The following is a 15,311-nucleotide window of genomic DNA, read 5'->3' as shown; positions in this document are numbered from 1 at the left end:
GCACACAAGTCTGCCAGTCTGATGACCCGCCTCTGGCTTGCTCATTGGCCAGCAGTCCTGCTCGCTGATTGGCTACGTTGACTGACTCAAGAGGAAGTCATCTGTCATAAGTCATATCTCAGTTTATTTATATCTCACATTACACAATGAAGCAAAGCACTGCCCAAAGTGCTGCATGATGTCAGACAGATAAAACATTCAGCAAAAATTAAATCAAGTCCAAAACAAATTAGGACATTAAAATTAAAGTTAAAGTTGCACAAGATCAAATAAGAATGAAGACACTGGAACAAAATAAAAGAAGTCAAAAACAAATATAGCCATAGAAACTGAGGTTAAAAACAATAAAATCAAATTCTATTCAGGTCATTGGAGCAGATTAATAAAGTCATTAATAGTGAATACAATGATAAAATACAATTTGTATCCAAGCCAGAAAAGCCAGCAAAAAGAGGTTTTAATTGGGACTTGAAAAGTGGAGGTGAATTTGGCGGGTTTGACCTTGGCTAAAACTCTTATTTGAAAAAATTCTGTTGTCAAGCTGGCCTTGAAAACTGATTTGACCTGAACGTTTGATTTAAAAGAACAATAACAGCAAGATTCCTTACATGAGGTTCCCAGTAGGGTGCCACAGAAACAAGGCATGATGGGATACTGCCTGGCAGACATTGGTGCATGGCAAGAGGGATAAAGTACTAAAGTGGAGAAAATGTTTGAGAGCCATGTTTTAACATCAACCACACAGCCAGCTGAGCAACTGATAGATGAGTCAGTGTTAGCAGGTACATCTGAGTATCATCTGCATGAAGTGATAGTTTTGTTTTTTAAATACAGACGTCAGAGGCAGCATCTATAATGAAAACAGCAGAGGCCCCAGTATGGAGCCTTGTGGTACACCGCTGGTCAGAGGGGCTGACGGAGAGGTCGGCCCCTCTGATGCTGATCACTGATGTCTGTCACATAAGATTTAAATCAATTTAGAGCGTTGCCATGGATACGAACGACCTGCTCAAGATGGGATATAAAAATCTCAGGGTCCACTGTATCAAATGAAGCAGTGAGATCAAATAAAACAAGGACAGCAGAGTGGCCAGCATTGGTAATAATCGTCAGCAAAACATCATTAAAAGGGCAGATTCAGTGCTAAGATGTGATTTAAAACCAGATTGAAAAACATCATTGATGCCATGCTGACACAGGAAAATCTACAGCAGAGTAGTGATCTAGAGGTCTAAAGTTAAAAGGATCTGTGGGATCTAAATTAGTCCTCTTCATGAGCGGCGGTACTGTTGCATGTTTAAGAAAACCTGGGAGTGAAACTGCTGCCAGACAAGCATCTCTAAGTGGAGGAATCATCAGACGGATGGACAACATGATCCACAAAGAGCAGAGTCACAGTCCAACACCTTGAACAAGTTGGACCTCACACAGCTCTGACTGTGGGACCACATGAACCCAGTAACTTTGACTGATTTTGCTGAGTGGTGCAAAGGACATTCTGATTGATTTCAGGAAAAATCCGCCTATTCCTCAGCAGTCGGTTATAGCCAATAAGTCTGTGAAAAATTGTTAGCACCAATAAATATCTGGGCACAGTTATCGATGACAAATTGCAGTGGGAGGAAAATTCGAACTCCATACACTCCAAAGCACAGCAAAGACTGTTCCTACTGAGGAAAATTAACTGTTTCAATGGACAAACCAGTTCTGACCTTGTTTTACAGATTCTTTGTTGAATCCGCCCAAATTAGCAACGTCCCATTCACTGCTTCCAAGCCAAGGTGAGATTCAATCAAAGCTTTATTGACACAACCAACCAGAGACAGGTTACATAGCACAGCACAGCCCACACGCACACACACACACACACACACACACACACACACACACAGTGTATGGAGCTGTCGGCCTCTTCAGATCAGAAGGCATGCTCGGTGGTGACATCAGCGGCGATGTCATCATACTCTTCAACCAATCCCTGGTCATGCTGGGCGGTTTCCATGGGGACAGCTGTTTTGTTCCCTGTGATTGGCCGTGCAAAGCAGGAAGTGACATCAGGTCATTGAGTGGTGTGTGAGCCCGGGTCGGTGTGGAGTGTGTCAACAGTTTTCATGTCTTATTGAAGAGGTTGGAGCTCCAGCCGGGCCTCACAGTCCTGAACTGGCCCACTGTGATCAATGGGACTGGACATGTTAAACTAGCATGTGGCTAACATTAGCATTGTTTGGCTAGGAGCTGGGGTTCTCAGACTTTGTCACGTGGACCTTCATCAAGCCACGGGACTCAGCTTGAGCTGATTTTGTCCAATCAGGGCCCGGATATAAAAAACAACATCAGATATTTAAAGGTAGACTGTGCTGTTTGGAAAGGGAGGGCACAACACTTTGTTTACTGATGATGAAGATGAGGATGAGGAAGAACCAAACCCCTCAGCTTCACGCCAACACTGACAACCCAGAGAGTTAAAATAACATTTTAAAATTTCTGACCTGAATTTGATGTTTTGATGTCAAATGTTCAAAAAAACATAAACAACACAGTGAAATGCAAAGTCTGCCTTTAAAACTGTGTTTGTGTGTGTGTGTGTGTGTGTGTGTGTGTGTGTGTGTGTGTGTGTGTGTGTGTGCGCATGCGTGCATGTGTGTGTGTGTGTTTGTGTGTGTGTTTACCTTTCCTGCTGCAGCACATTGACAGCAGGAGGACAGTGCAGATGCAGTACGGGCAGCAGACCACCAGGTGGCAGAGCACCCTCACCACCACTGAAGCAGCTGGGGGGTGGGGTGGGGGGCAGATACCCAGAGAGGAGCAATGATGGTTAGCAAAACTGTTTAAATATTGAAACACGACTCTAATAACTGTCAACTCTGACTTGAATTTGATGTTTTGATGTCAAATGTTCTTTCTCAAATGCTCTGGATGGACAATTAGAGAGACTGGAGGACAGAGAGAGAGAGACGGTGAGGCAGTGAGACAGACAGAGAGACACAGACAGAGAGACAGGTTGATTCACCTGTAGCTTCAGTTGGTTCACAGGTGGAGGGAGGAGGAGCAGCAATAGGAGGTAAAGGAGGAGGAAGAGGACGAGCTGGAAAACAAACCAGGACAAACTCCTTCAGGAAAGTGATGCAGATGGTTAGCAGGTTAATTCATATCTTTAAAAAATATCTGTAATGTAATAACTGTCATGTGATATGAACAGGAAGTGAAAGTGAGGGTCCTGACCTCTGACAGACAGCCAGCTCTCTGCTGAACGTCCAACATATCCAACATCACACCTGTAGAAACCTTCATCAGACTGTTGGACTGGACTGATGGTGAAACCTGTTTCAGGTGCAGCTGTAATGAAGGTTTTGTTTCTGTAGAAAACAGCTGGTTCACTGGAACCATCCCTGGTTCTACAGAACAGAGTGACATCACTTCCCTCCATCACAGGACGTGCAGGAATATCCAGGATCACCTGACCACCTGAACAACACAGGAACAAGGAGACACAAAGAGAAATTTTGATTACAGAAAACCACTAATGATTGGTGATGTCATGTCTGATGCAGTCATAGGGGCAAATGGGCAGGCACAGGAACTGATGCAAAAACAAAACAACAAGTTTATTGTCAGACTGATGTAACTGGCAGACTGGAAACACAGGGACCGTAACACTGCAACACCAAGGAACACAGACAGCAAACTGACACAGAACTGAACTGGAAACCAGACGGAAACACACTGGAGACTAACAGGTGACAAGACACACCTGGACCCCACTTTGAAAACCACTGAGCTTCTGTACCAGTTACAGTGATGTGGACCTCGTTGCTTCTCGCTCCGTCTGAACTCTCACACCAGTAATCTCCACCGTCTGATGGGTAGATGTTTGACATCTCGCAGGAGGAACCAGCAAGTCTCCCAAAGCCTCCAACACCTCCAACACCACACTCCTCAGGCTGAGCTCCTGTCCTCCTCTTCACCTTCCATCCTGAAGAACTCTCCTCCTCCTCCTCACAGCTCAGAGAGAAACCCTCTTCTGGAGCAAAGAACTGCTGTCTGTCTGGACGGACGATCAGAGAGACTGGAGAACAGAGAGAGAGAGAGAGGGAGAGAGAGACATCATGAGGTGGGATAAACAGGGACTCCTCAGAACAAACTGCAACACTTTTGTTAATAAAAAAAAAAAAAAAAAAACGGCACATTTTTCATTAAAAAATAAGCTTTAAAAGTTCTGACATGCATTTTTTTCAAAAGCTTTTCTAATCTGGTCAAACATTCCTGTCATACTGAAAAGTTCATCAGCTCCGTCTGTCATTCAATTAATATTGAAGAAACAGATGAATACAGTTTATGAAACACAATCACATCACACCATCTGTTTTTTATGGGGTGGAGTGGGGTGGGCATAAAATTTCACATTTTAATCATCACAACATTAAAAAAATTCTTCAACATTTTGGGCAAAATTCCCGACTTCCCCAAAAGCTTTTCTAATCTGGGCAAACATTTCTTTCATACCAAAAAGTTCATCAGCTCCATCCGTCATTCAATTAATATTTGAAGTTAAAATATCACATTTTATTCATCACAACATAAAAAAAAAATTCTTCAACATTTTGGGCAAAAGTCCCAACTTCATCAGACTGAGACCAGATGCTCGACATGATTTCCACCTCTGGATGTCCAGTAGTTCAGTTCCTATGGGTAGCATTTCCTGTTAGCTTAGCATAAAGACTTGAAGTCTATGGGAGTCGTTAGCCTGGCTCTGTCAAAGTGAAAAAATAAACCTCCCAACAGCTCTTAAGCTGTCAGAGTTCCACAGTGGATCATGTGGATCTGAAATACATGACTTCATGATCAGGATAAACTTGATTGTCCCTTACGGGAAATTTGTTTTAAACAATAATGCTACATAAGCTGCCAAACACATAACAATTTGAACAGACTGACAGGAGATGAACAGACACAAAAAGTAGACTTGGAATTAAAAAAGAACAAAGCAGAGGTTTGAGGTTTGAGGTTTGAGGTTTAAGGAGAAGTTCATTAGTGGTGGATCTTCCTCGACCTTCGGCAGTGTGAGGATCACTGAGACAGACGGAAGGAGAAATGTGTTCAGAGGTTACAGCGCCACCATCTGACTTCTCTTTAAGTGCACAAGTTTTCTTTTATTTTTGATTTTGGCAACATGCCCCGTCCTGAAATAAAGTGACTGGTGCACCATCAGAGCCTAAAGCTATAGTCAGACAGACAGACAGAGAGACAGACAGACAGACAGACAGACAGACAGACAGACAGTCAGACAGATAGACAAGTTGACTCACCTGTAGCCTCGGTGCGTCTGCAGCACTGCATCACACAGAGCGCTTCAACACCGACAGGAGGAGGAGGAAGGAAGAGTTAAAGATGACAGGAAATAGATCGTTAGCAAATTCAAAAACTGTCGTAAAGTTTCTTCTGTATTAACCCTATAAAGCCATCATATATGCTATCATATATGATATCATATGGTATCATATACTGTCTGATACACGTTATCAATTCCGTTTTCAGTTTAATCAATATTTGACCAAAATACTGTTGTATACCTTTGGACACGTCCCCTGTTCACCCTGGACCATTGGCACTTTAAGTACATATCACATATCATACAGCAGAAATATTGTGTAATAACATATTTTTAATATATTTTTTTTAATTATTATTATTTATTTATTTTTGGGATTTTGTTATGGGACTAAATAAAGGGTTCAGTTTCAGAAAATTGGTATTTTCTGCCAATTTCTTCATAGTTCAGGCTTCATAGGGTTAAAGGTTTTCCGTGTACTTTGTGGATATTGGTGGTGCTGCACAGCACACTGGGAAAACTTTCAACATAGGAAATGTATTCAATGTGTTCATTAGGCCTCAAAAAACGAGTTCAACAGTCTCTTGAAGCTAAAAGAAGCCAAATCTCTAAAAAGTGGGGAGGAAGCAACATCATCTGCAAACAGTGTTAACCACATTCACGCGGTCAGAGAAATACACAGGAAGAACAGATATGTGTGTGTAAATAACTGCTGTAATCTCTGTTATGATCAGTGGTGTTTGGTGTGCATTCACCAACATCTTCCTGAGTCTTTTCTTAAATTTCTTCTGAAGAAAAACTCTAAGAAAATTCGACGTTGGATTCATGACGTCGTCTCAAACTGTGGAATTGTTTGCGTCTGTTTTCTTAAACTGATGAATCTCACTGAAAGCTTGTGCCAGTTGACCCTAATCAGCAAACAGCAGGTAAGACCAGTCCCCATAAAAGGACATGAGACTACAGGGCTGCACACACACAAACACACACACACACACACACACGCACACACACACACACACACACACACACACACACACACACACACACACACACAGTACTCACCCAGTATCAGGCTGGGCGTCAGCTTCATGTTGTCTCCTGCTGTTTCAGGCTCGACCAGCTGTGCACAACTGGCACACAAGTCTGCCAGTCTGATGACCCGCCTCCGGCTTGCTCATTGGCCAGCAGTGCTGCTAGCTAATTGGCTGCTTTGACTGACGAAAGAGGAAGTCAGTTTATTTATGTCGCAGCAAAGCACTGCCCAAAGTGCTGCACAATGTCAGAAAAATAAAACAAAAGGCAAAACAAATCAGGACATTGAAATCAAAGTGGCGCAAGATCAATTTTCAAATCAAGTTTCTTCCCTCCTAGATATTCCACCAACAGCTGGAAGTGGGATTATTGCAAAGTGGAAGCGTTTAGGAACCACAGCGACTCGGCCACCAGGGGGCGGCACCACGTAAAGTTACAGAGTGGGGTTGCCGAGCGCCGAGGCTCATGGTCTAATGGCCAAGTCTGGGTTTGGGGAACGCCAGGAGAACGTTCCCTGCCTGAGCACTTTGTGCCAACTGTGCTGTTTGCTGGAGGAGGGGTCACGCTGTGGGCTGGTGTTTCTGGGCTCGGCCTCGGCCCCTCAGCTCCACTGAAGGGAAATCTGAACGCTTCAGCTCACCGACACATTTTGGACAATTCTCTGATTCCAGCTCTGTGGGACCAGTTTGGGGAAGGAAGGCCCTTTCCTGTCCCAGCATGACAGAGCCCCAGTGCACAGAGCAGCTCCATAAAGGCGTGGCCGGCTGAGTTTGGGGTGGAAGAAGTTGAGCGTCCCGCACAGAGCCCCGACCTCAATCCCATCCAACACCTTTGGGATCAACTAGAACGCAGACTGGGAGCTGGGCCCTCTGGTCCAACATCAGAGTCTGAGCTCACAAAGGCTCAAAACTCCCACAGACACTCCAACATCTGGCAGAAACTCCCACAGACACTCCAACATCTGGCACAAACTCCCACAGACACATTCCAACATCTGGCAGAAACTCCCACAGACACTCCAACATCTGGCACAAACTCCCACAGACACTCCAACATCTGGCAGAAACTCCCACAGACACACTCCAACATCTGGGAGAAACTCCCACAGACACTCCAACATCTGGCACAAACTCCCACAGACACTCCAACATCTGGCACAAACTCCCACAGACACTCCAACATCTGGCAGAAAGCCTCCCAGAAGAGTGGAAGCTGTTCTGCTGCAAAGGACCAACTCCATATTAAAGCCTCTGGGTTCAGGATGGAGCTCAGAGAAGCTCCTGCAGGTGGACCAGGACTTTAGTCCAGACAGTGGATGTTATGTATCTTACATTTAAGATTAACTCACTCTCAAAGCCCCACGTCATGCTAACGGTACGGCCCCCCTATCCATGATCTAACAAACAAACCTTGACTGCAAATCTGTAGCAGACAGCGTCCGGTACCTAAGAGCTGACAGGGGGAGGAAACGGTCTTCTTGGGGTGTCGTCTTCTTGCGACGCCCACTTGGCGGCCTGTCTGGGACGTCCCCCGTTATGGTGAACCAGGCCTTCACTTTGGAGATGGGACTGGGGCTCACTCCAAATAATAACTTGGTTTTGTGGAACACCAGCTTGAAGCTGCCTTATCATACGGCCCTATCCAGATCAGTCTGGAGAGAGAGAGTGCGTGTATATGACACACACACACATACACACACAGACTCTCTCTCTCTCTCCCTCTCTCTCTCTCTCTCTCTCCCTCTCTCTCTCTCTCTCTCTGTCTCTCCAGCTCTCTGTCTCCCTCTAGTGTCCACTCAGAGGAACCTCACCGATGCTCCCAGCCAACACAGATGCACTTCCAGTCCACCAGCCTACAGAAAAATGCTGCATCCAGATCTGCACTGATTCACTTTGAGGGTCTTCACAGTGAAATATAAAATAATGAGCTCAGGTTTCCCACAGACACCTGAGGAACCAAAAGGACCACATGACCAAATGACCATGTGTTCCCCAGCTGCTGCATATGTAAATCTAATCAAACATTACCAAAATAAACACAACATAAATAAATTGCTTGTGTGTTTTCTTTGGCCTTAAGACGGTTTGTTTGCTTATAATCTGACATAAAGGGCTCTCCTCTGTCCTGCTCCACCTGGGGGTTTGTCTTCTCCAAATAAATTACAGCTTAAATGTAACATAACATAGCTTAAATGTAACATAATGTAACATAATGTGACATAACGTACCATAATGTAACATAATGTAACATTACGTACCATAATGTAACGTATCATAAGGTGATGTACCTAAAGGAAGCATCTCGTATGTGCTTCCTTTAGGTAATATTATCTGGAAATACTCTGTGAACTTCCATTGTTATGCGGACGATACTCAGTTGTATGTATCCATAAAGCCGAATGAAAGTCATCAGCTAAGTAAACTTGAAGCCTGCCTTAAGGAGATAAAGGCCTGGATGGCCACCAATTTTCTACTATTAAACTCAGAAAGAACAGAAGTTATCATGTTCGGCCCTAAATACCTTAGGAAATCAGTTTCTAATGACATGGCTGCTCTGGATGGCATTACTTTGGCCCCGAGCTCCACGGTAAGGAACCTCAGAGTCATTTTCGATGCGGATTTGTCCTTTACCTCCGATATTAAGATCTCTAAAACCGCCTTTTTTCACTTGCGTAATATCTCTTAAGTCCGGCATATCCTGTCTCAGAGTGATGCAGAAAAATTAATCCACGCCTTCGTTACCTCCAGGTCAGACTACTGTAACTCCTTATTATCAGGCTGTACCAGCAAGTCGTTAAAGACTCTCCAGCTGGTCCAAAACGCTGCTGCACGTGTGCTGACTAGAACTAGGACAAGAGATCATATTACTCCAATATTGGCTTCTTTACATTGGCTACCTGTAGAATCTAGAGTAGAATTTAAAGCTCTTCTCCTCACCTATAAAGCTCTTAATCTTATCTGAAAGAGCTCATAGTTCCTTATCACCCTGAATCTGCCCTCAGTTCGGAGGGCAGATTCACTCTCTATCTTTAAGAGTAGACTTAAAACTTTCCTTTTTGACAAAGCTTATAGTTAGGGTCGGCCCAGGTTGCCCTGGACCAGCCCTTAGTTATGCTGCTATAGGCCTAGACTGTCGGGGGACTTCATATCATGCTCTGAGCACTTTCCTTTCTTCTAATCTTCCTCTTCCCTCTTCCTTTCTTCTTCTTCCTGTCCCCCTCTATACCCCCTCCTTTTTACTCAGTGCATGCTATTGTTCCAGAGTCCTCTGCCCCTTTACTTTCGTTGTGCTTTTTGTGTCTTGTCTAGGTCAAACTGTCCTGCTCATCCTGGAAGGTCATCCAGCTGCAGACCAGAAGGCTGGATGCTGCATGTCACTTCCATCTAGATTACCTGTTCAGGTACCCTGCTGTTTCTGCTGTTGTCTGCTGTCCCAGTTTGTCCCTATCTCCCTGTCTCTGTCTCTTTGTCTCTCTCTCTGCCCTCCTCACCCAACCGGTAGAGGTAGATGACCGTCCACCCTGAGTCTGGGTCTACCTGAGGGTTCTCCCTGAGTCTGGTTCTACCTGAGGGTTCTTCACGAGTCTGGTTCTACCTGAGCTGAGAGTTCTTCCTGAGTCTGGTTCTATCTGAGGGTTCTTCCTGAGTCTGGTTCTACCTGAGGGTTCTTCCGGAGTCTGGTTCTACCTGGGGGTTCTTCCGGAGTCTGGTTCTACCTGGGGGTTCTTCCTGAGTGTGGTTCTACCTGAGGGTTCTTCCCGTTACAGGGGAGTTTTACCTTGCCACTGTCGACAAGAGCATGCTCAGGAGGGAATCTGTTGGGTTTCTTGTTTTTATACTATAATTTGTAGAGCGTGGTCTTTACCTGCTCTACCTGTAAAGCATCATGAGATAACTTCTGTTGTGATTTGACGCTATATAAATAAAATTTGATTGATTCATTGATTGATTGATTGATTGATGTACCATAATGTAATGTAATGTGATGTGAGGCCACATGACGGTACACACTGTAGTGAACATAACATAAAGTAAACTTACAAAACTTCTAACTTTACTTCACATAACTTGATATTTTCCAAAGCAGCTAATCGGCTTCACTGGATTCACTGAATTAACCGAAAATCCCAAATTAGCAACGTCCCATTCACTGCTTCCAAGCCAAGGTGAGATTCAATCAAAGCTTTATTGGCACAACCAACCAGAGACAGGTTACATAGCACAGCACAGCACACACACACACACACTCACACACACTCACACACACACACACACACACACACACACACACACACACACACACACACACACACACACACACACACAGTGTACGGAGCTGTTGGCCTCTTCAGATCAGAAGGCATGCTCGGTGGTGACATCAGCGGCGACGTCATCATACTCTTCAACCAATCCCTGGTCACGCTGGGCGGTTTCCATGGGGACAGCTGTTTTGTTCCCTGTGATTGGCCGTGCAAAGCAGGAAGTGACATCAGGTCATTGAGTGGTGTGTGAGCCCGGGTCGGTGTGGAGTGTGTCAACAGTTTTCATGTCTTATTGAAGAGGTTGGAGCTCCAGCCGGGCCTCACAGTCCTGAACTGGCCCATTGTGATCAATGGGACTGGACATGTTAAACTAGCATGTGGCTAACATTAGCATTGTTTGGCTAGGAGCTGGGGTTCTCAGACTTTGTCTCGTGGACCTTCATCAAGCCACGGGACTCAGCTTGAGCTGATTTTGTCCAATCAGGGCCCGGATATAAAAAACAACATCAGATATTTAAAGGTAGACTGTGCTGTTTGGAAAGGGAGGGCACAACACTTTGTTTACTGATGATGAAGATGAGGATGAGGAAGAACCAAACCCCCCAGCTGCACACAACACTGATAACCCAGAGAGTTAATAAAACATTTTAAAATCTCTGACCTGAATTTGATGTTTTGATCATAAATGTTCACAAAAACATAAACAACACAGTGAAATGCAACGTCTGCCTTTAAAACTGTGTGTGTGTGTGTGTGTGTGTGTGTGTGTGTGTGTGTACCTTTCCTGCTGCAGCACAATGACAGCAGGAGGACAGTGCAGATGCAGTACAGGCAGCAGACCACCAGGTGGCAGAGCAGCCTCACCAACATTGAAGCAGATGGGGGGGGGGCAGCTACCCAGAGAGGAGCAATGATGGTTAGAAAAACTGTTTAAATATTGAAACACGACTCTAATAACTGTCAACTCTGACTTGAATTTGATGTTTTGATATCAAATGTTCTTTCTCAAATGCTCTGGATGGACAATCAGAGAGACTGGAGGACAGAGAGAGAGAGACGGTGAGGCAATGAGACAGACAGAGAGACACAGACAGAGAGACACAGACAGAGAGACAGGTTGACTCACCTGTAGCTTCAGTCGCTTCACAGGTGGAGGGAGGAGGAGCAGCAGTAGGAGGTACAGAAGGAGGAGGAGGACGAGCTGGAAAACAAACCAGGACAAACTCCTTCAGGAAAGTGATGCAGTGGTGGTGGTTAACAGGTTAATTCATTTCTTTAAATAATATTTGTAATGTAATAACTGTCATGTGATATGAACAGGAAGTGAAAGTGAGGGTCCTGACCTCTGACAGACAGCCAGCTCTCTGTTGAAACTCCAGTTCGATCAACAAAACAGTAGTAGAAACCTTCATCAGACTGTTGGACGGGACTGATGGTGAAACCTGTTTCAGGTGCAGTTGTAATGGAGGTTTTGTTTCTGTAGAAAACAGCTGGTTCACTGGAACCATCCCTGGTTTTACAGGACAGAGTGACATCACTTCCCTCCATCACAGGACGTGCAGGAATATCCAGGATCACATGACCACCTGAACAACACAGGAACATGGAGACACAAAGAGAAATTTTGATTAAAGAAAACCACTAATGTTTAATGATGTCAAGTGTGATGCAGTCACAGGGGCAAATGGGCAGGCACAGGAACTGATGCAAAAACAAAACAACAAGTTTATTGTCAGACTGATGTAACTGGCAGACTGGAAACACAGGGACACAGGGAACACCAAGGAACACAGACAGCAAACTGACAAAGAACTGAACTGGAAACCAGACTGAAACACACTGGAGACTAACAGGTGACAAGACACACCTGGGGAAGGGGCTGCAGCACAAGACTGGAGAACTCAGAGGACTGGCTGAGAGAAACTAAGGAGGGAACAGACCAATCAGGGATCATAAGTAAAAATCAGGGCAGGTGTGGAGCTCGGCTGGGCAAATGAGATTAAGAAACAGGGCGCTGGTGTGGAGGAGTCACAAGGGAAATAAGACACAGGTGAAAACACCAACGGAAATAATGACACAAAACACGAGGAAAAGACTGGGAACAGCAGGAACGATCACCATCCAAAAACACGATTTAAAAAACTAATAAACTCGGGTACGACATCAAGTTTGATGTGTGTTGACTATATGATGATCATACAACTGAATATTATTGGCCATGACGTGAGTCAATACACAAAACAACATCATCAGCGTACGTGATCACTCTGCACCGCTGTAGTGGTGAACAATGAGGCTCAGCAAGAATGGAGCCTTGTGGCAGTAATTAATTAAAGCTAGGAAATATGGCTGCTGAGGACTGTCTCATTTCAGCAGAGGAACCTCCTCGTTTGGTTCCTTGATTTGGAGAAAAGTTTCATGGAAACATCAAGTGGCTCCTACACAGCAAAGGAAATCCCACAATGCTGTGCGATAAGGCAATGACCATGATATTTTGAAAACAAATTAACAACCAAGGTGATAGACTAAGCTCTCCTACAAAAACACAGCCATTGTGAGATGAAATCATTCCTCATTTGTTTGAGGACCACTGGAAGCCCTTTAAGGGTCTCTGAGGGTCCCTGGACCTCACTTTGAAAACCACTGAGCTACTGTACCAGTTACAGTGATGTGGACCTCGTTGCTTCTCGCTCCGTCTGAACTCTCACACCAGTAATCTCCATTTTCTGATGGGTAGATGTTTGACATCTCGCAGGAGGAACCATTAAGTCTCCCAAAGCCTCCAACACCACACTCCTCAGGCTGAGCTCCTGTCCTCCTCTTCACCTTCCATCCTGAAGAACTCTCCTCCTCCTCCTCCTCACAGCTCAGAGAGAAAACCGCTCTTAGAAAATGGAACTGCTGCCTGTCTGGACGGACGATTAGAGAGACTGGAGGACAGAGAGAGAGGGAGAGAGAGAGAGAGAGAGAGAGAGAGAGAGAGAGAAAGAGAGAGAGAGACATCATGAGGTGGGGTAAACAGGAACTCCTTAGAACAACCTGCAACACTTTTGTTTAAAAAACAAACAAACAAACAAACAAACAATCAAACGGCACATTTTTCATTAAGAAATAAGCTTTCAACGTTCTGACATGCATTTTTGTCCAAAGATTTTCTAATCTGGTCAAACATTCCTTTCATACTGAAAAGTTCATCAGCACCGTGCGTTATTCAATTAATATTGAAGAAACAGATAAATACAGTTTCTGAAAAAGAATCCCATCACACGGTCTGTTTTTTGTTAAAATATCACATTTCATTCATCACGACATTAAAAAAAAATCTTCAACATTTTGAGTAAATTTCCCCACTTTCCCAGACTGAGAGCAGATGTTGGACACAATGTCCACCTCTGTTTCAGTGGTTCATTTCCTATGGGTAGCATTTCCTGTTAGCTTAGCATAAAGACTTGAAGTCTATGGGAGTTGTTAGCCTGGCTCTGTCAAAGTGAAAAAATGAAACTCCCAGCAGCTCTGAAGCTGTCTGAGTTTCACAGTGGATCATGTGGATCTGAAATCCACGACTGGGAATTTAAAAAACCAAAGCAGAGGTTTGAGGTTTGAGGTTTGAGGTTTAAGGAGAAGTTCATTAGTGATGGATCTTCCTCGACCTTCGGCGGTGTGAGAATCACTGAGTCTTAAAGTGCACAAGTTTTCTTTTATTTTTGATTTTGGCAACATGCCCCATCCTGAAATAAAGTGACTGGTGCACCATCAGAGCCTAAAGCTATAGTCAGACAGACAGACAGACAGACAGGCAGACAGGTTGACTCACCTGTAGCCTCGGTGCGTCTGCAGCACTGCACCACACAGAGCGCTGCAACACCGACAGAAAATAGATCGTTAGCAAATTCAAAAATTGTCATAAAGTTTGTTTCGGTTAAAGGTTTCCTGTGTACTTTGTGCCCATTGGTGGCGCTGCAGTGCACACTGGGAAAACTTTCAACATTGGAAATGTATTCAACGTGTTCATTAGGCCTCACCAAATGAGTTCAACAGTCTCTTGAAGCTAAAAGAAGCCAATTCTCTAAAAAGTGGGGAGGAAGCAACATCATCTGCAAACTGTGTTTACCACATTCACACAGTCAGAGAAATACACAGGAAGAACAGAGAACTGTGTGTAAATAACTGCTGTAATCTCTGTTATGATCAGTGGTGAACTCTAAGATAATTATTAGGAAACTTCCCCATCATGATTCCTGACTCAAACCGTGAATTTGTTTGCATCTGTTTTCTTATACTGATGAATCTCACTGAAAGCTTGTGCCAGTTGACCCTAATTAATTCAATTCAATTTAATTTATTTATATAGCCCAGAATCACAAATTACAAATTTGTCTCAAAGGGCTTTACAAGAAATACAACATCTTCTGTCCTTAGACCCTCACATCGGATGAGGAACAACTCCCTAAAAAACCCCTTTAACAGGAGAAAAATAGGAAGAAACCTCAGGGGAGCAACAGAGGAGGGATCCCTCCCCAGGACGGACAGACGTCCAATAGATGTTGAAAACACAGAACACAAACAATTAAAGATATATATGTATAATACAAAGGATGAAGTGTAAAAACAATTCATGACAGCAAACAGCAGGTAAGGCCAGTCCCCATTAAAATATATGAGACTATAGGGCTGCACACACACACACAC

The 15,311-nt window shown here is 44.2% G+C and overlaps 1 long non-coding RNA gene across 1 annotated transcript; it reads right to left on the bottom strand.

Moving 5' to 3' along the window:
* Positions 1-3,057: 3,057 nt before the first annotated feature.
* Positions 3,058-3,853, bottom strand: LOC115376757 (uncharacterized). Its single transcript, XR_003929850.1, has 3 exons — positions 3,788-3,853; positions 3,223-3,465; positions 3,058-3,085 (listed from the first exon to the last, which is right to left on the bottom strand). It is a non-coding gene; the product is annotated as an uncharacterized LOC115376757 (long non-coding RNA).
* Positions 3,854-15,311: the final 11,458 nt, after the last annotated feature.

The sequence above is a fragment of the Myripristis murdjan genome, chromosome 18, assembly GCF_902150065.1.
Source record: "Myripristis murdjan chromosome 18, fMyrMur1.1, whole genome shotgun sequence".
NCBI classification, from domain to species: Eukaryota; Metazoa; Chordata; class Actinopteri; order Holocentriformes; family Holocentridae; genus Myripristis; species Myripristis murdjan.
This window is presented reverse-complemented; position numbering and strand designations above follow the sequence as displayed.